Source organism: Panthera onca, chromosome A1 (genome assembly GCF_046562875.1).
Source record: "Panthera onca isolate mPanOnc1 chromosome A1, mPanOnc1 haplotype 2, whole genome shotgun sequence".
In the NCBI taxonomy this organism is placed as follows: domain Eukaryota; kingdom Metazoa; phylum Chordata; class Mammalia; order Carnivora; family Felidae; genus Panthera; species Panthera onca.
In genome coordinates, this window is record NC_138339.1 from 141,282,014 (window position 1) to 141,301,083 (window position 19,070).

Here is a 19,070-nt window from a genome sequence, read left to right on the forward strand (position 1 = left end):
GTAGTATAAAACATGTCTGAGAGGCACCTAGGTGGCTCAGTTGGTTGAGCTTCGGACTTTGGCTCAGGTCATGATCTCGTGGTTGACAGGTTTGAGCCCTGAGTTGGGCTCTGTGCTGACAGCTCAGAGCTTGGCACCTGCTTCAGATTCTGTGTCTGCCTCTCTCTCTGTCCCTCCCCTGCTCATGCTCTGTCTCTCTCTGTCTCAAAAATAAGTAAATGTTAAAAAAAAATTGTTTTTAAATAACATGTTTGGTGTACTAGTAAGTCAGTTACCATGTATGAGACAAGTAGAAACACAAGCTACTTTACACAGGTTTCCTTATCTGCTGAACACTTAGCATCAGAATATCTACTTTAATGGGGCTCCTGGATGACTCAGTCCATTGAGGGTCACACTCGTGATTTTGGCTCGGGTCAAGATCCCAGAGTTGTGGGAATGAGTCCTTCACATCCCCCCTCCCCCACAAACCCATGTCAGGCTCTGGACTGAGTATGAGCCTGCTTACTGCTTAGGATTCTTTTTCTTTCTTCGTCTCTCCCCCACTTGATACCTCTCTCTGTCTGTGTGTGTGTGTGTGTGTGTGTGTGTGTGTGTGTGTGTCCTTCAAATAAAATAAAATAGCAATAGAAAAGTCCCCTCTGGCTGTTCTCCAGACAGACCTGTATACTCTTCGATCAAAAGTGTTGTGTATTACCACCTTCACCTCCCTCGCCTTACTAAGGGAAAAATCTACCCAAAGAGTAGAAAGATAGAAAAGCTTGTGAAGAAAGTAGGTACATCTAAGAAGGATGGAAAAGCCCAAAATTTAGAAGGGAGAAGTGAGAAGACAGAAGTTTGGTCATGCATTGTTCCCCTCTGCCAAGACTATGATTTTTTTTTTCTATGTGTGAAAACTTTGAAAGATATTTGAGGTAGTAGTTGGTTCCAGAAAACTTCACTTTGTTGTAGAAGGATGTAAGAGTGATTTAGTGATTTGGGAGCAAACTGTTTTGAGTGGGTTGGAAATGCTTTACAATCTTTCCCATTTAAAATAATGAGATAAAGGTCACCACTATTCCAAATTTTAACATCCAAAATCTTTGCTTAGATGTGGTGAGGAAAGATGCCTGAATATGTATTTGAACTATTCATGGGGTAGGTGGTTCAATATCTGCCAAAATAAAGAGTTAGCCTTTCTCCAAGTAGGCACCTTGGGAATCTATGCCTTTTATCCAATAATGCTGCCATTCCTCAAAATATTTTGGAACACCTCTTTTAAAATTGCCTTTAGTTTGTGACATATACTTTTAAATTTCCTCAGTGGTGAGAAATTTTCAGCAATTATGGGTAGATTTGATTTGGAAAGTAGACAAAGACATTCAGAGCCGCATCTGGAAAATAAGGTAAATGGTCCTTCCAAGAAATGGTATTTTGCTCCATGGGAGTCTCCATATGATGTAATGACATGACATTTCTTTTGTCACTTATGAAGTGGTTTTTAAATCAGTAGGATAGGAGGAATTCCAAAGTGTTTTTATTAATGGCAGCATCGTTAGAAAAAATATATTTTTCCAAAATGAAAGTAAAGAATAAAATTTTTTGTTATGAACATGTAGATACGGTTTTTCAAAATAGTTCCTATTGCTTTTTCCAGATTTTTTTTCAAAACAACTTGTCCACGCAAGGCAAATCCCTATTAACTGGATACCTACCTGTTTTAATCCAAATGGGTTATTTCCCTTTCAAGTATTATTTGGAAGGAGACTTACCCTGTCTTCTCTTGAACCCTCTCATTTACAGGACTTAAAAAAAAAACTGATAGGAGATTAAAAAAAAAAAAAAAGAAAGAAAGAAAGAAAAGGAAAAAAAGCCAAAGTTGGGTGGATGGGAACTGGAAGGTAGTCAGCAGGTATTACCAAATTGTCTTTTGACCTGGAGGTCAATCAAGTCCCCAAAGTAAAGATGGTTTCAGTATCTCCCAACATCTCTCAAAGCAACCACACAAACCAATGATGGTTTTGCATCACAGTATTTTTTTTTAACTTTAATTTCAAATAACCTTAAAGGTCCAGTCCTTTTGGCCCTAAGCAATGTGGCAAAGTGCATTTAAGACACTTGCCTTCCAGTCTCCATTCTGTGCCTGCAGGTGGGAACTTGGCCCCTGAGCCAGAAAACCCTGTTTTCTTCACTAATGAATGAGTCCCAAACACTTAGAATGTGCACTTACAGGTACTCAACAAACACCTGCAGCAAAAGGGCTTAATCTCTCTAAGCTTCAATTTCCTTATCTGTTAAACGGGGATACTGGTTCAAACCAAGAGATTCCATTCACAGGGATACAGTAGTTACTAATAGAGCCTCATCTTTTTTTTCCTTGCATTTCCTTTCCAGGGGTACAAACTTCTCCCCAAACTAGACCAAAAGGCAGAAGATCAGTCATGTTAAAAAAAAAAATATATATATATATATATATATACATACATACATATATGTATATGTATACACACACACACACACACACACACACACACACTGTGATGCAAAACCATCATTGGTTTGTGTGGTTGCTTTGAGAGGTCTTGGGAGATATTGAAACCATCTTTGCCTTGGGGACCAGATTACTGTCTGTATTATCAACAGGCACTTTCATAAACTCAAGATTTTCCAGAAATGAAAATGAAGTGGGACAGAAACGACTGGTTGTCCACGGAATAGCCATGCTTTTCTTCTTTCTCAGTAGCAGTTTCAGTTTTGCTCCAACTATCCTGTGTTCAGCTAAAACAAAGGGAAAATATTTCCCCACCGGCCCTGTGGTCTCTGTAGTTATAGGACACAGCTCTGGGGAAAGCTGTAACATTTCCTAAAAGAAGAACAGAATCTCCTGATAGTGCCATAGCCATCTGGAAACAAGGGTACCCACCAGGGCTGAGATGCTGGAGGTGGGCCCGCCGTGTGGAAATCTCTAGCAGGGGGGGTAGGGGAGGGGGATAGAGGAGGGCCACGAGGAACAGTCCCAGGGAGATCCTCCAGGAGGCAGACACTCAGAATCAGATTGTTCCAAGAACATTATTGGGAGGGCATCCACATTTTTCTTTTCATTTCATTTTTCTTTTCATTTTCAGGTCACATGAAAATAAAAACCTAAGTGGAGGGATTGCTTAAACTGATGATAACAAGAGCTAGAAAAGATCAATGATCTGCATATAAAGATGGACACTCATATGTATGTAAAGGATATCAGGCGTATATACACCAAGGCACTATTTACAGTCACTGTGTCTTTCTTCATCAGACAGTTCTGGGATCATCTGAGTTGAATCAAAATAGTTCAAATTTACCTAATTATAAAAACTTATTTGCATCACATCCCCTAACACGGTTCTCAACAGCCGCCACTTACTCACCAGGAGCTAATTGAAGTGGGGGCTCAGTTTTCAAATTGAACCAAAATGCTCGGGCAGCCGGGACCCAGAGGTTAGGGAGCTTGGTAGTCTGAGGACCTCTTTCTGGACACCACATCTCCTCCTGCTTCGAAGAATCTCCAGGTAATGGTGGTGCCTGCACCCTCCAATGAGGAAAGCCTTCCAGAAGCTTCAAATGGAGGTGTTTTATCTGTTACATGGGTCATGCCAACATTGTCAATGTCCACCAAGCCACAGGGCACTGACTCTTGATTAGGAAATTCTTTATGCCTACTTCTTACAGTCAAGCAAATGATTCGTAAGGGAGCCCAGAACTGCTAAGACCTTCCTGGAGCCACAGCATTTATCCATCCCTAGACCTTTCAGGAACCAGACTTCTAAAGCAAAACCTCTGAGTAGATCAAGGCCAAAGCTGACACCCCTCACCCACCCTCCCTTACAACCATTACTGTGTTTTGTTCTCTAGAAGCTTCTGGGCACTGCACACCACCCAGAAGTTCTGAAGAGCCTAGCATTTCTTGTTTTGTGTGAGCATTTTTGTCTCCCTCCCTAAAATCATATGAATTAAAAAGCAATCCATACTAACATAAACTGGCTTTTGTTCTCTTAGAAAGACAGGGTTTCATTCCATGAATAAGCAGCGCCTGCTCCCATCCTTCAGATTCTCCTCCTCATCATCTACAGCTCCAGCCACGTGTGACCCAGTCACTGTGGCTCCAGGAGGGCAATGCGGGGGTTAAGTGGAGAGCGTCACTTTCGGCCATGGCTCACTAAAGCCAACCCAGCAAAGGTTGGCTCGCTCACCAGCAAGGTAACAGAATTTTCTTCACACGGTGAATTTTTCATTCCCATGCACCTCACCACACTCCACCAAGGATTGAGGAAGGAAAAATATGGCCACTTAATCAGGTTAAGAAGAGAAACCTATGAAACCAGCTGGGAAAATTTACCTGAAGATTAGGTTTGTTCTGTTTTGTTTTTAAGGAAGGCATGTATTTAAGGTAACGTCAGGGTCCATCTTGTTTACATTTAACATTTTAATGGTAGGAAAGTTAAGGTTTGGGAGTGAGACTTGTTGCTACTCACGTCCAAGCAACTGATTTTATTTTAGTGAACCTTACCCCCTCCCAGGCATTTAAAGAGTCCTGTTATAATGTCAAGCCCTGATCTTTTTCCTGAAAGCAGGCAAGAGAAGAATTAACTCTATAAAATGGCGCCGTGTCACAGCAAAGCCAGCCTACCTACAGGGGAGCTGAAAAGACAGAACAGACAGTGAGTTGAAAAGGACAGAGGGGAAGGAGCATCGGAGAAACGAAATTTCATGCTAAGGTCTCTGCAGAAAAACAGGAGGCAAACTCTTGGGAGGGGACTTGAGGTGATAACTCCCATTACAAGCTGGGGTTCTGCGGCCGATTTCTCACCCTGTCTGCCCTCACCCTCCTTCTCTTCCCAAACTTATCTTCGTCCTTGCAGGTTGCAAATAATTAACAGGTGCCCCCAGATGGAGGACCTTGTCGTCATGCCTTAATGTCTTTTCCAATTGCCTAAGAAAACGGGAATCTGGGATTTACTAAACCCGTTCCGCATATGCACCCCCAAAAAAGAAAATTGTACACTCACGCCTACTGTCGATGGCCTTTCCACAGTGAAACGTGTTTTCTTCAATCTCGAGCTGCTAGTTAAATAACCAATTCCACAGAAAATTGTCCCTTCGGAGAGAGTGCTGTGATTTCCAGTGCGGGAAGGTAAGAGGGCACTTTCAGGCCATCGGTCCCCAAGGGAGCGAAAACCAGCGGCCCAAGTCAGAGCAGCCTCAAGAGTGGCAAGCTCCCTCCTTCTACAAAGACAGATCCAGGTGGCCTCGGGACACAGCCCAGATGAAGGAAAACAGGTGAGGAAGAGCAAGTTGGCCTCAAAAAGCACCTGAGCACAATCCTCATCCCAAATAGGAACTTAAAATACTATCACATCAGAGAAGAACTTTCTGTTGTTAGACCCAAACTCCCTAACCTGAAATTCCCTTTCATTTTTTTTTTTTATGTTTTATTTACTTCTTTATTGTGAGAGAGAGAGAGAGGGACAGAAAAGCAGAGGCAGAAAGAGACTCCCAAGCGGACTCCGGGGCTTGAACTCATGAATCATGAAATCATGACCTGAGCCTAAGTCAGACACTTATCCAACTGAGCCACCCAGGCACCCCTCTTTTTTTTTTTTAAGATGCTCTCAGCTACGGGGCACATTGGAATCACCCAGAGAGCTTGGTGGAAAAAAATAAAGTGATGTCTACTCCCATGCCAAACCAATTACATAAGAATATCTGAGGGCAGGGGGCAAGCACTGGGGGGAGGGTACCAAAACCTCTCCAGATGATGCTAATGTGTCAGGAGGGTTCACGGTCCCTGGACTCCACCATCCACACCTTGATCAAGCAGGCACATCTGACACACCTCTTGTGACAAGAAATTCCCTAACCTGGGGCACCTGGGTGGCTCAGTCAGTTGAGCAACTGACTTTAGCTCAGGGCATGATCTTATAGTTCATGAGTTCGAGCCAGGCATCAGGCTCTTTGTTGACAGCTCGGAACCTGGAGCCTGCTTCAGATTCTGTGTCTCCCTCTCTCTCTGCCCGTCCCTGTCACACGTTCTCTCTCTCTCTCTCTCTCTCTCAATCTCAAAAATAAATAACTATTTAAAAAAAATTTTTAAAGGAAATTCCCTAACCTTCCATGGAAATCCATTCCATGTTGAGACCGTTTTGATTTTTAAAGGCTTTTCCTTACCTTGAGGCTCAACCTCCCTTTCCATAACATCCACCAATTTGTCCTTGCTCGCTCTGCTCACAAGGGCCACAGAAATCCACACAACACATATATGGAATTCGGGAAGGGTACAAACCCAGAGGAACTTCTGTGAGAGCACAACTGACAAGCCGAAGGCAAAGGTGAGGCCAAATTTCACAAAATAAAACCCAACATGTATCTGCATCCTGTCTTTTACTTAATTAAAGAAACACCTGTGAGAGGAGAAGATTGGGGAGAAAGGGTTTTAGCAGCATGAGTTCTGGGATGGACGTCCAGCACAGCGATGGAGGGGTGGGGGCAGGATCTTGATATGAATCATCAGGGGAACGTGGCTGTCCACTTTGCTCATGCTGTCCCAGGCTGCGTTCAAAGACGTGTGATCCCCAGAAAAAAGGGCACTCAGGAGACACACCTGTAGTAGAGCCCTATCGTGACCATCCTTCAAAATAAATGGAGGAAAACAGAGGAGAAAGACCCTGATGGTCATCGATTTTTAAAGGTCTTCAGTAAAGAAGTGTTGGCAGAAAAGCCACTGAAAAAGACAACATTAAAATGGCAAGAGAAGGGGCCGGGTTGCTCCGAGCGTCCAACTCTTGATTTCCGCTCAGGTCAGCATCTCACAATCATGGGACCGAGCCGTGCGTCGGGCTCTGCATGGAGCCTGCATAAGATTCTCTGTGTCTTTCTCCCTCCCTCTGCTCCTCTCCCCCGCTTACCCATTGCTCTCTCTCTAAAATAAAAAAATAAAATAAAATAAAAAATAAGTAAATAAAATGGCAAAAGGAAACTCACATTTGAGTTTATGCTCTTTGCTAGGTGCCCTATATCCATTCCTTCCAGTAATCAAGACAGCCTCTGAGGCTACCCGATGATCTAAAGGGAAGGTGTTTACATGATTTCAAGGAATAAAACCAGGCAGGTGGGGTTGGCTTGAAGCTTAAAAGAACAGGTATCAGCAACTCTCTTTTTTCTTTTTGAGTCTCCTTCAGAGAAGACTCAGTTCACCATGCTTCTCACTTGGTGACATTCCGTTCACTAGTCCGAAAAGCCTCCTCACCTACTTATCTAAATGAACCCTTTTTACCGTTTATTCACATGTATATGGTTTTAAATCTCACTCTTCTCTTCCTCTTCAAAGATAACCATATATATTCTTTTCTTTGCATATATCCTTGTAGAATTTTGCAGGTATTCTGTAAATTTTTCTTTCCTGTAATACTTTGCCATTTTCCACTAGAGTTTGTATCTTTTTCCTGTTAATTTGCAGGTATTCTCTGTGTTCTAGGTATCAATCCCTTGTGGGCATTCACCACTTTATTTCTAGTCTATTCTGATCTTTGTAATAACATTTCCCAGATGTCCTGAAAATCAACTTATTTTGGTATGGATTTTACATCTGAAGCTTTACTTAATAAATCCTTCCCTACCTAAGGTCACAACAAATTCTCCTACCTTTTCTTCAAACAACTGTATCATTTCAGCTCTCCTATTTAGATTTTTGATTCGTCTGGAAGCTACCATTGTGTGTGGCGTGATGACAAGGTCAGTGTTCTTTTTTCCATAGAATGAGCCTCATTTTCCAGTAGCATCTATTACACAGCCCTTCCTTTCCCCTGTTGACTTAGGGTGCAACCTTCATATTATATCACCTTCCAATCAGTGTATGAGTCTGTTTTAAGCTGTTCCTCCTATCGCATTGATCTGTTGGTCTGTCCTTGTACCAGTACCACACTGGCTTAATTACTATGGCTCTGGAGTCTGTCTTAATATCTGCCCAGGGAATATTACCCCACTTACTCTTCCCTGTCAAGATTGGCTTACTGTGAAAAACTTCTGGACATCTGCCATACAACATTGTGCACATAGTTAACAGTATTCTACTGTACACTTAAAAATTGTTACAAGGGTAGGGGCGCTCAGTCGGTTGAGTGTCCAACTTCAGCTCAGGTCACGATCTCACGGTTTGTGGGTTCGAGCCCCCTGTCGGTCTCTGTGCTGACAGCTTAGAGCCTGGAGCCTGCTTCAGATTCTGTGTCTCCCTCTCTCTCTGCTCCTCCCCCCCCCCCACCTCTCTCTCTCTCTCCCTCTCTCTCTCTAAAAAATAAACATTAAAAAAATTTTTTTAATGTTTATTTTTGAGACAGAGACAGAACCTGAACAGGGGAGGGGCAGACAGAGAGGGAGACACAGAATCTGAAACAGGCTCCAGGCTCTGAGCTTTCCACACAGAGCCTGATGGGGGGCTCGAACCCACGAACCGTGAGATCATGACCTGAGCCGAAGTTGGACGCCTAACCGACTGAGCCACCCAGGCACCCCTAAGAAATTTTTTTTTTTAAAGAGACTGGCTCACTATTTGTGGACTTTAATTATTCTGTATAAATTTCAGAGTAAAGCCTATCAAATTGATAAAAAAAAAAAATCCGAATGAAATTTTTTATTGGGATTGAATTGAAATCACAGATAATATATGAAGAATCACCATGTTCATGTTTAAGTCATCTCATGAAATGTCTCTCCATTTACTCAGATCATCCTCTATGTCCTTTACTTACATTTTAAACTTGTCTCCATAGAGCGTGTGCATAATCTTGAATAAATTAATTCCTAGATACAGTCTTTCTGGCGGGAATCCCTCTCCATGGACTGATAGAGAAACGATATCTGGACAGCAGTTCACTCTTATCGGTGGAGAATATGTTCCAAGACTCCCAGTAGATTCCAGCAACCGCAGACGGTACTGAATCCTATATGGGCTACGTTTTTTCCTCTACATACACACCTATGATAAAGTTTAATTTATAGATTAGGCACAGTCAGAGATTAACAACATCTAATCATAAAATAGAACAATTATAACAACATACTGCAATAAAATTTATGTGGATGTGGTGTCTCCCTCTCAAAATATTTTATTGTACTATACTCAGTCTTCTTCTCAGGACCACGTGAGATGATACCATGCGTGTGCAGTAAAATGAATCGAGGTGAATGACACAGGCTTTGTGATGTAGCATTAGGCTACGTATACTGCTGTCAGAAGAAGGACTATCTTCTTCCGGACTTTGTTGACCAAGAGTAACTGAAACCGCAGAAAGTAAAACCGCAGATAAGGGGAGACAACTATGTAATAGAGAAGCCTCTCACATTCATACCCTGTGCTATCCAGCAACAGCAGGTGTATGCAAAGCAGCAAACCCAGCTGCCATTGGCTCCTGTGGTCAGGACCCTACACGTCCTTGATCTGTTTCCATCTGCTTCAAGTCCCAGGTGTGTGAAAGCCAGCACAGATTTAGCGCTGGTTGTGTAACCTCTGCACCACAGACCCGAAGTCTCTGTTTTTTTTCCCAGCTGGTTGCTGTTCACTTCCCGGGTTAGCGCTTCAACCAGACAGATCACGTTCTCTGGTTAGTCCCCAGAGAAGTAGATTTCAGCTCAGTCCCAGGAAGGACTTTCTGTCCCAGCTGTCCTAGGAGAGAGTGGCTAACAGGTAGTTACAACCTCACCTAGTGAAGAGGGCATTCACTCAGCCTGGTCAGAGAGGTGATGGTGCAATAATCTGGAAACTGTGGTCTCTGTGGTCCCTCCCAGTTCTGATATTTGGTGGTTCCCAGGCTTCAGGTACCTCTTTTCATGGCCCAGCTTCACCTTCAGAGGACCACTCCCCGTGTTCATCAGTGGTCCCCACTTACCCCTCGAGGTCTCCAATCCAGAGCATACAGAGCTCTAGTCTTCTGGAGAGCTAGAGGGAGAGAAGGGACAATGGAAGAATCTGGCAGACTTGTGGCACATCTTTGGGCACAGTGGGCATCACCCAGGCTCCAAGAGTCCAGCTGGTACTAAGGAAACCCCACCTCCCTGCAGAGAAGTGCACTCCCCACACACACAGTGTGAATCTTGTTCATTACTGTAGATCCATAAAATGAGCTGGGCAGTTTTTACTCTCTGGAACATCTAGGAGGAATTAGAAATGAACTGTTTCTTGGAAGCTTGGTAGAACTTACCTGTAAAACAACTTGAGCCTGGGGTCCCAGGGAGGGGAAGCCTCCTGAAATATTTGTTTAATATTGATTGTTCTATTCAAGTGTTCTATATTTGCACTAGTTCTGCCATTTTATGTTTTTCAAGGAACATATCCATTTCATCTAAGTTCCTTTGCCTATAGGAGAGAAAATCCCATAATTGGATAAGTAGAGTGCAAACAAACAAAAGAAATCCATTGTGTAAGCACAGAGCTGTTGAATTGCAAGGTGAACCAGATGTTGGGGGCAAGCCTGCACAACCAGGGGCTAAGAGGGGCAACGTTACAAAGTTCACACTTACCCGGCTCGCTGCAATGTGATGCCATCTAGTGGTAATTGCCTGCTCTGGCTTATATACACAGCAGAATACTTCTGGGACCCAAGGCTGGCCAAAACTTTCAGGTCACTGCCAGCAATTCCAGAAATGTCTCTGGTTGTCCAATGCTGCAGATTTGGGCTAAAGAGATGCCTGCTCCCTTTCAGGCCTCTTCAGTAGTTGCCTGCATCTGCCCTACCTCAGTCTCACTCCCACACAATGGCCCCAGAAAAGATCAAACTTGAGCCCACAGCCATTTGAGAACAAGGGCAGGATACATCACCAAGCTCAGTGTACCAAGTTCATGTTATTGGGAGATATTAAGGTAATCTTTTATATGTGTGTGTGTGCGTGTGTGTGTGTGTGTGTGTGTTTCTCCCTCTCTCTCTCCCCCTCCCCTCGCTTGCACTCTGTGTCTCTCAAAAATAAATAAAACATTAAAAAAACTTTTTTAAACATAATGAAGGTGTTCTTACCTTACTGTAAATTATAAAGACTTTGGCCTGCTATAGGAAGAGGTGCTCTTGCCTAATTTAATAACTACATATAGACGTATATCTCCAGCTTTTCTGGATCAGATTATGTCCTATGAGGTAAAAAACCAGCTCTAAGTTAAAAGCTAGCCTGTTTCCCTGTTTTCTGATTGCATTTCTGATTATGGTTTATTGCTCATCATTTATTTCCCATAGGTGTTACTGAATGGAGTTTTACCCTGAAGCTTCATTTGTTAAAAAGAACACTATTAACATAAAAGAACCCTCACTAGAACTCCAAGGAAGATGTATTACTCCAGTTTTTTCTAGTAGCAGCCAGCACATATTTTATTAAAAGATTTAATAGACTATTGTTTACAAAAATGACGCATGGAAATCTAAGTCACAATTTATTTCTGAAAGATATAATGGGAAGGATCAGTCACAGAGGAGACACATGAGGAGTTGAGAAACTCTTTTGTTAGTCGGTGTCTGATATTATATCCAGCCTTCTAAAAAATAATTTCACCTTTCAGGATAGTCTGAGAGGGAAGCCAATCAGCCAGAAAGAGTTCTCTAATTTTCTTCAGCATATAATATCCATGCAAGGGAAGAGGTAATTTTAAAAGATTGAGAGCCTCATATCCCAAAGGTAAGGCATCCCCAAGGTGATATTTTTAGTTTTATAGATGGTTTCTCCATTATGCATATAAGGGTTCTCATTTTTCAGAAAGCCTTGAGTTTGGCTTGAGGTATAGTTTGTTTTTAATTTTGGATCATTTCATGTTGGTGTAAGTCTGTGGTCCAAAAGCTTCCTCGCCCTTCATACTAAGGCGACTGATTCTTCCGCAAGCTATTTCACTAAAGAGAACATTATTACACTTATGTCTACCCAGTGGCCACCTAATCCATTCTGGTTACATTTATAAAGGAGAATAGTCATAAAATTCCATATCCCAACTAGAATTCCTTGCATTACCTAATGAATTCATCTTAATCTGAAGGACTACACAAATATAATGTTTTGCAAGACAGGTTTCACATCCCATCTTCATTCAATTTGATTCTCACCTCGGACCCATTACAACCGATCCCAGGCTACATGGGCAAAACTCCCATGATGCTTATAGTCTCCTGATGTTGCCTCTGAGCCGCCATAGAGTTAAAAATGTAAGTTCTGCAAACGAAAATTGCCTTTCCTGAAATTCAACAGTTTCATGGTAACTGTCCATCCATATTTAATTTTTATGCACTATCATTTGGATAAATTTTCATTTAATATCATCACATAAGTTCCCCCTGGGGCCCAGTGATGTTCATGTTGTCAACTTAATCACCATGAGTCAGGTATGTATGTTGGTGTTTCCCAGAATTGCCCTTTTTCCTTTGCCTTATGAAGTCAGTACTGCCCTTCTTAGGCTCAGGAGTATTTTATACTAAAAGAGGCGAGATACCTTCCAGAGCTTTAGAAAAAAAAACAAAAAATTGTGGTTGGCTTTGTGGCCGAATTGCACCACCCCAGCTCAACGGGCCACATAAGCATTTGCTACTAAAAGAGCTTGAAGACCAGGCTCTGCTCTCCACCACCTCTCACCAAAGAGTTCTGGAAATCCCACCTTCCTGGGGCTGGAATCCACTGAAGGCATGGAGACGGGGTGGTGCTGTGACCTGACCATGCCTCAGAATCACCTAGAAACTTGCTAACACAGACTGCTGAGTCAGTAGGTCCGACCAGGCCCAAGAACTTGCGTTTCCAACAATGAACCGGATGGTAAAGACACTGCTTGTGCAATGACCATAATTTGGAAACCACTGCATAAATCCCATGGCATTAACCTCTTATCTGGAAAGATACTAACTTTTCTCAACGCATACCAATTGCAAAGACTGAAAAGGTTGGAAAAACAGGTAACACCGTCAAAAACTCGTTGGCGGCCTACTTCGAGATATGGTGGATTTTGTAAACCACTTGCCAAATCTGGCAGATTTCCTGGCCTTCTAGATTCTGGACCTTCCTCCCTTACCTAGATTTCCAGAATTTTCCAGACTCCGTCTGCTTCACTATTGGACTGTTGTTACCCTTGTCTCAGTATCACGGCTTTATTACCACATATCTTCTGACTCTGATAAAGCCTGCTGAAGAAAAACTTTAGTCATATTCTGAAAGCAGATGAAAACTGCTCACCAGGTCAGGATTCCTGACTAATAGTCTCCTATTTTTTTTTTTAATTTTTTTTTTTTTTAAGTTTTATTTATTTTTGAGACAGAGAGAGACAGAGCATGAACGAGGGAGGGGCAGAGAGAGAGGGAGACACAGAATCGGAAGCAGGCTCCAGGCTCTGAGTCATCAGCCTAGAGCCCAACGCGGGACTCGAACACACGGACCGCGAGATCGTGACCTGAGCTGAAGTCGGACGTTTAACCGACTGAGCCACCCAGGCGCCCCAGTATTTAGATTCCTCTAAAAGCACAAGCCCTTTTAAGGGTTCGACATAAACTAGCAATTCCGGAAGTCCCTGCACATTTTCAAGTGACTCCAAACTCATAGGATGGAGAAGTATCTGATATTGGCTTCCACTATTACAAACACTTTAATAGCTTGTGAACAATTCAGAAAGGCAAAAGCATGCCCTCAATGAGCTCATGGCTGCAATAAAGGCTGGATGAGGCTAGAAGAGGGGGTAATGTGACTGGGATTCACATCCCCCTGACAGTCCCCTTAATTTATTCCTGTTCAGGCCCAGCCATTTACAGATGCACTCACAATATAGCTTCGGCTCACTTAGAGTCCCTGGCACAAAAGAGGTTTCACAGGCACTGCTATTTTCATCGTCGAGCAAAATTATGTGCTGATTACCTTGGGATAGTTTGGGGAGAAGTCATGGATAATCTTTATTAAAGACAAACACCTGGTGGGGCGCCTGCGTGGCTCAGTAGTTAAGGGCCTGACTTAGGCTCAGGTCATTATCTCCTGGTTCCTGGCTTCAAACCCCACGTCAGGCTCTGTGCAGACAGCTCAGAGCCTGGAGCCTGCTTCAGATTCTGTGTCTCCCTCTCTCTCTGTCCCTCCCCCAGTCACACTCTGTGTGTGTCTCTCTCTCAAAAAAAAAAAATTAATTAATTAAAAAAAAAGACAAACACCAGTTGGCTCAGTCATTTAAGCAACTGACTCTTGATTTTGGCTCAGGTCATGATCTTACCATTTGTGAGTTTGAGCCCTGCATCAGGCTCTGCACTGACAGTGTGGGGCCTGCTTGGGATTCTTTCTCTCCCTCTCTCTGCCCCTTCCCTGAATGCTCGCTCTCTATCAAAAATAATAATAATAATAATAATAATAATAATAATAAAATAAACTGTAAACTCCCTAAGGGCAGGAGAAAAAAAAAACACGAGGGGCACGGGGTGGCTCATTTGGTTAAGGGTTAAAGGTCTGACTTTGGCTCAGGTCATGATCTCAAAGTTCGTGAGTTCGAGCCCTGTATCGGGCTCTGTGCTGACAGCTCGAAGCCTGGAGTCTGCTTCGGATTCTGTGTCTCATTCCCTCTCTGCCCATCCCCCGTTGCACTCTGTCTCTTTCTCAAAAGTAAACATTAAACAAGCAAACAAACAAACACCATCACCACCCCCCACAACAAACCCTCTGAATTATCTTCTCACAACCAACATAATGATTGAAAACAATCCCAGAACATATTAATGACTACAATTTATTTATGGCACGGAGCAAGAATTTCAAACCATAAATAAGAAGACCTTGTGTGGCCCAGTTCAGTTGTGCAGCCCCCCAACTTGACATCACAGAGGCAGAGAGGAGAACCCAACTGTTCTACTATCCAAAATGAGGTGGTCACCCTGGTTCCTAAGTCCATGGAAAACACATCAGCCATGTTGGCTGCTCTCTGGTTATGGCTGCCTGTCTTCTCTGAAGCTAAGAGGCTTCTTCCCCCTTCACATTTGGAGAAAGAAAACCTAACACTGCAGAGCAATGAAATTCATCTTCTTCAGGCAAATGTAGCAGGGAGCCTCCTGGCTTCAAAAGCAAGGGTCACCGTTCCCCTTGGGGTCTTCCTTGCCTTAGGCAGTCAAGGCCACAGAAGGAAGGAAGGCCCTTTGTTAGTCCTGGCACAGACCAGAGTGAGTCCTGAGCGGCCTCTTCTGCTTGCCAGGCACCCTCCCCATCCCCTTCTTCCCTCTCATTAGAAAACCTCTCATATCACCACTTAACTTTTTTGACTGATTATACTTCAAGGTAAATGAATTCCAATGCTTCATCCCAGCCAGGTGTTCGCTTTTATGCACTTAATCACTGAGGACAGATTGTGGTACCCTCTCTCAATACTGCTGTTTTGGCCAGCAGCAAGTAGTTGGAGGGCAAATTTTCAGGGAATGGTTGAGCACTGTTTCCCGGAAATAGAAGGGATATGGTAGGTGGGAGCAAGAGCCAGAGGAAAGTGGCACCTGAGGGACTGGAGCCCTTGTTCTCCAGCACAAATATCCTAACTGCCATACAGGGTCAGCCTGAATGTCAAGAGCATGCCTTGGGGCGCCTGGGTGGTTCAGTTGGTTGAGCGTCCCACTTCGGCTCAGGTCATGATCTTGCGGGTTCATGGGTTCAAGCCCTGCCTCAGGCTCGCTACTGTCAGCGCGGAGCCCCCTTTCAGATCCTCTGTCGCCCTCTCTTTCTGTCCCTCCCCTACATGTGCTCTCTCTCTCTCTCAAAGTAAATAAACATGGGGGCAACTATGTGGCTTAGTCGGTTAAGCGTCCAACTTCAGCTCAAATCATGATCTCATGGCTTGTGAGTTCAAGCCCACTTCATGCTCTGTGCTGACAGCTCAGAGCCTAGAGCCTGCTTTGGATTCTGTGTCTCCCTCTCTCTCTGCCCCACCCCTGCTTGCACTGTGTCTCACTCTCTCAAAAGGAAATAAACATTCAAAAAAAATTTTTTTTTTAATTTTTTTTTTAACGTTTATTTATTTTTGAGACAGAGAGAAACAGAGCATGAACAGGGGAGGGGCAGAGAGAGAGGGAGACACAGAATCTGAAACAGGCTCCAGGCTCTGAGCTGTCAGCACAGAGCCCGACGCGGGGCTCGAACCCACGGACCGTGAGATCATGACCTGAGCTGAAGTCGGACCCTCAACCGACCAAGCCACCCAGGCACCCCTCAAAAAAATTTTTTAATAAAAAAATCATCATAAACATAAAAAAAAACACAACTTGTCCTTTCCTACACACACAGTGCCACACCAGATGCCAGGATCCTGGACCCATTAGGACACACAGGGGTGTCTCTGGTTATCACAAAAACTCAGGAGGACCCCCAGCATTTCCCAGGACTCCTTACTCATCTTTTCAAACTGGACAGAGGGTGGTAGGTCACTCGATCAATGCTTTTTGTTGGATTACACAAATATCCAGTGATTCCCCTAAATGAGCAGCTTCTTATAAACAGAGTTGGAAAACACAGCTTAGGTCTAAGGCCACAATACAGCCTTTTACCTCAACTTACTGTGTCCAAGAAGTCAGGGTAATGAGGGGCGCCTGGGTGGCTCAGTTGGTTAAGCACCCAACTTTGGCTCAGGTCATGATCTCACCATTCATGAATTCGAGCCCTGAGTCAGCCTCTGTGGACAGCACAGATCCTCTGTCCCCCTCTCTGTCTGCCCCACCCCCATTCTCTATCTCTCTCTACCCCCTCAAAAATAAACATTAAAAAATTTTTTTAAAAAAGAGGCATAATGAAAAAGGCTATAGCCTATAATTAAGGATATCAAGAACTGTCAACAGGGCAGTTTCCTAAAAAGGGGGTGTGACTGAGCCAGCATTACTGGCTACCTTTGGAAGGAGGGCTGTGACTGGAACCTGATATCTGGGGGGAAGAGATGCATCGGCTTTGCACTACACTTACATATATGAGGGGACTACCTTTTTTTATGAAAATGTTCAAATGTGCACAAAAAACAGAACAGTATCATCAACTCTTATCTCTTCAACCCTACGTAATTCAGTGTGTCATTTCTCTAACAGAAGGACACTTTCTTTTAAATGTTTATTTATTTTTGAGAGAGAGTGAGCAACTGTGAGCAGGGGACCGCGCTGTCAGCACAGAGCCGACACGGGGCTCGAACTGACGAACCGTGAGATCATGACCTGAGCTAAAATGGAGAGCCGGTCACTTAACCAACTGAGCCACCCAGACATCCCAGCACATTTTCTTACATAAGAGAACACCACAGCTGCCCTTAAAAAAATTCCTAGATATCATCTGGCATCCAGTTTCATATTCAATCCTGAAAGAAGAGACATGTTTTTATTTTGCGTGGATAACAGGCAAACTGGTAATACTGAAAAATCGGTTATAGCATCACTGACTGTAGATACCAAACAACTGTAAAAGAGAAACAAAACTTAGGAACATTTGGTAATTAACACTAATCACAATGATTTATTCAACTGTCTGACACTTATCCCCAGTAACCACAGATCATAATAACAATTATGCATGTCATTAAATGTTCACGGGAGTACAGCTGGAATCAAATAAAATGGACATGAATAGGGACAACATCTGCTTGCAAATTTACAAGAAAATTGTTTGCTTCCGACAAAATCAAAGCGACCTAGATCATCCGAGTTCAGACCCAAGGAAGGGTAGTTTCTATCAAGAGAACCAAAACACTTTGGACTTCATCAAACTCCTACCTTTTCTCATTATCTTTGCAATGATACATTATGCTCTTGGCTAGGTGGAGAAAACGCTGATCCCAAATCAGCTGAATTACAGACCCAGCGCACCTGTTCGGGCATCTCTGAGAAGGAGCTCATTTCCCATGAACGTGACAGAGTGGGAAGGGCAGGTTTTGCGTACTGTTTAAGAACACTTCGTCCTCCCTACCCCTCCCTAAATGCACTTCAGTTTGCAGGACTGCACATAGGTGAGGGTGCAGAAAACTGACCTGGAGCAAATTCCTTCTGTGACTCGGTTTGTCATTTGGGGGACACTGATGGTTACATGAGAAGGCTTTCTGTCATGCTAGTGCACTACCTGTGTGACAAATTTGCGTGGTCCTTTCTAAATCCAGGTATAGTGGCACCTGGGTGGCTCAGTTGGTTAAGTGTTCAACTCTTGATTTCAGCTCAGGTCCTGATCTCAGGGTTCGTGAGTTTGAGCCCTGTGTTGGGCTCTGTGCTGACATCACAGAGCCTGCTTGGGATTCTCTCTCTCTCTCTCTCTCTCTCTCTCTCTCTCTCTCTGTCCCTCCCTTGCTCTCACTGTCTATCAAAAGTAAATTTAAAAAACATGATAAATGAATCAATCCAGATATAAAAGGATACATTTAGTTAGAAGGCAAAAGGGTCCAATAGAAGGTGAGGGAGCTCTGTGCACCTAAGTCTCCATTCCCTAGCAGTTGGTGTTTGCCATGAAAGCAGCACAGATCTCTGTCTCATCCTCTCCAGTGCTGGTGGCCACTTGGTTCTTTGGACACAGAATCTGCTGAACTCAAGGACCCCAACCTGCCCCAGGGATCAACAGCTGGGCTTAGAGCCCTTCTGACAAAACCATCCCTGTAATGTTGACTTGACTTTTTAGTAAGGTTGTAAGTATAACTGGGCGGGTTTTGTTAAGTTTACATTAGCCTAAGCCTTCTGCACAAGGGGAGGGAGGAAGAGAGGAAGGTGAGAAGACAGGCAGGCAGGCTGGGCTTGGGAGTGGGACTCTCTGAACCTGAAACACTAGAGAGCCCGTTAAAGGCTTTGGGTCTGACAGCCCAGCTTCCCCATTCCACGGCAGCTATAAACAGAATATAATTATACTTAACAGAAGCCACCTGCATTTTGAAGTTGCCCTAAATTTAAAGCTTCTGGGAGAGTTAATTAAATTTAATGAAAACCAAAGCCGCTAAACAAAGACGTATTGTAGCTCCCACTTAGGTATTCCTGAAGAAATTAAGTAGCCATCATGAAGACCTACCTCACCTTTCCCATTTAAACCTCTGGATATTAACGCCCTAAGTCCATAAATAAGGTAATGCGGTCTTCTTTTCGTTAGCT

The 19,070-nt window shown here is 43.5% G+C and overlaps 1 long non-coding RNA gene across 1 annotated transcript; it reads right to left on the reverse strand.

Annotated features, from left to right (window-relative positions):
• Positions 1-8,646: 8,646 nt before the first annotated feature.
• On the reverse strand, positions 8,647-13,191 carry LOC132681641 (uncharacterized). The gene is made up of 3 exons (XR_009611161.3): positions 10,209-13,191; positions 9,711-9,946; positions 8,647-8,986 (listed from the first exon to the last, which is right to left on the reverse strand). It is a non-coding gene; the product is annotated as an uncharacterized LOC132681641 (long non-coding RNA).
• Positions 13,192-19,070: the final 5,879 nt, after the last annotated feature.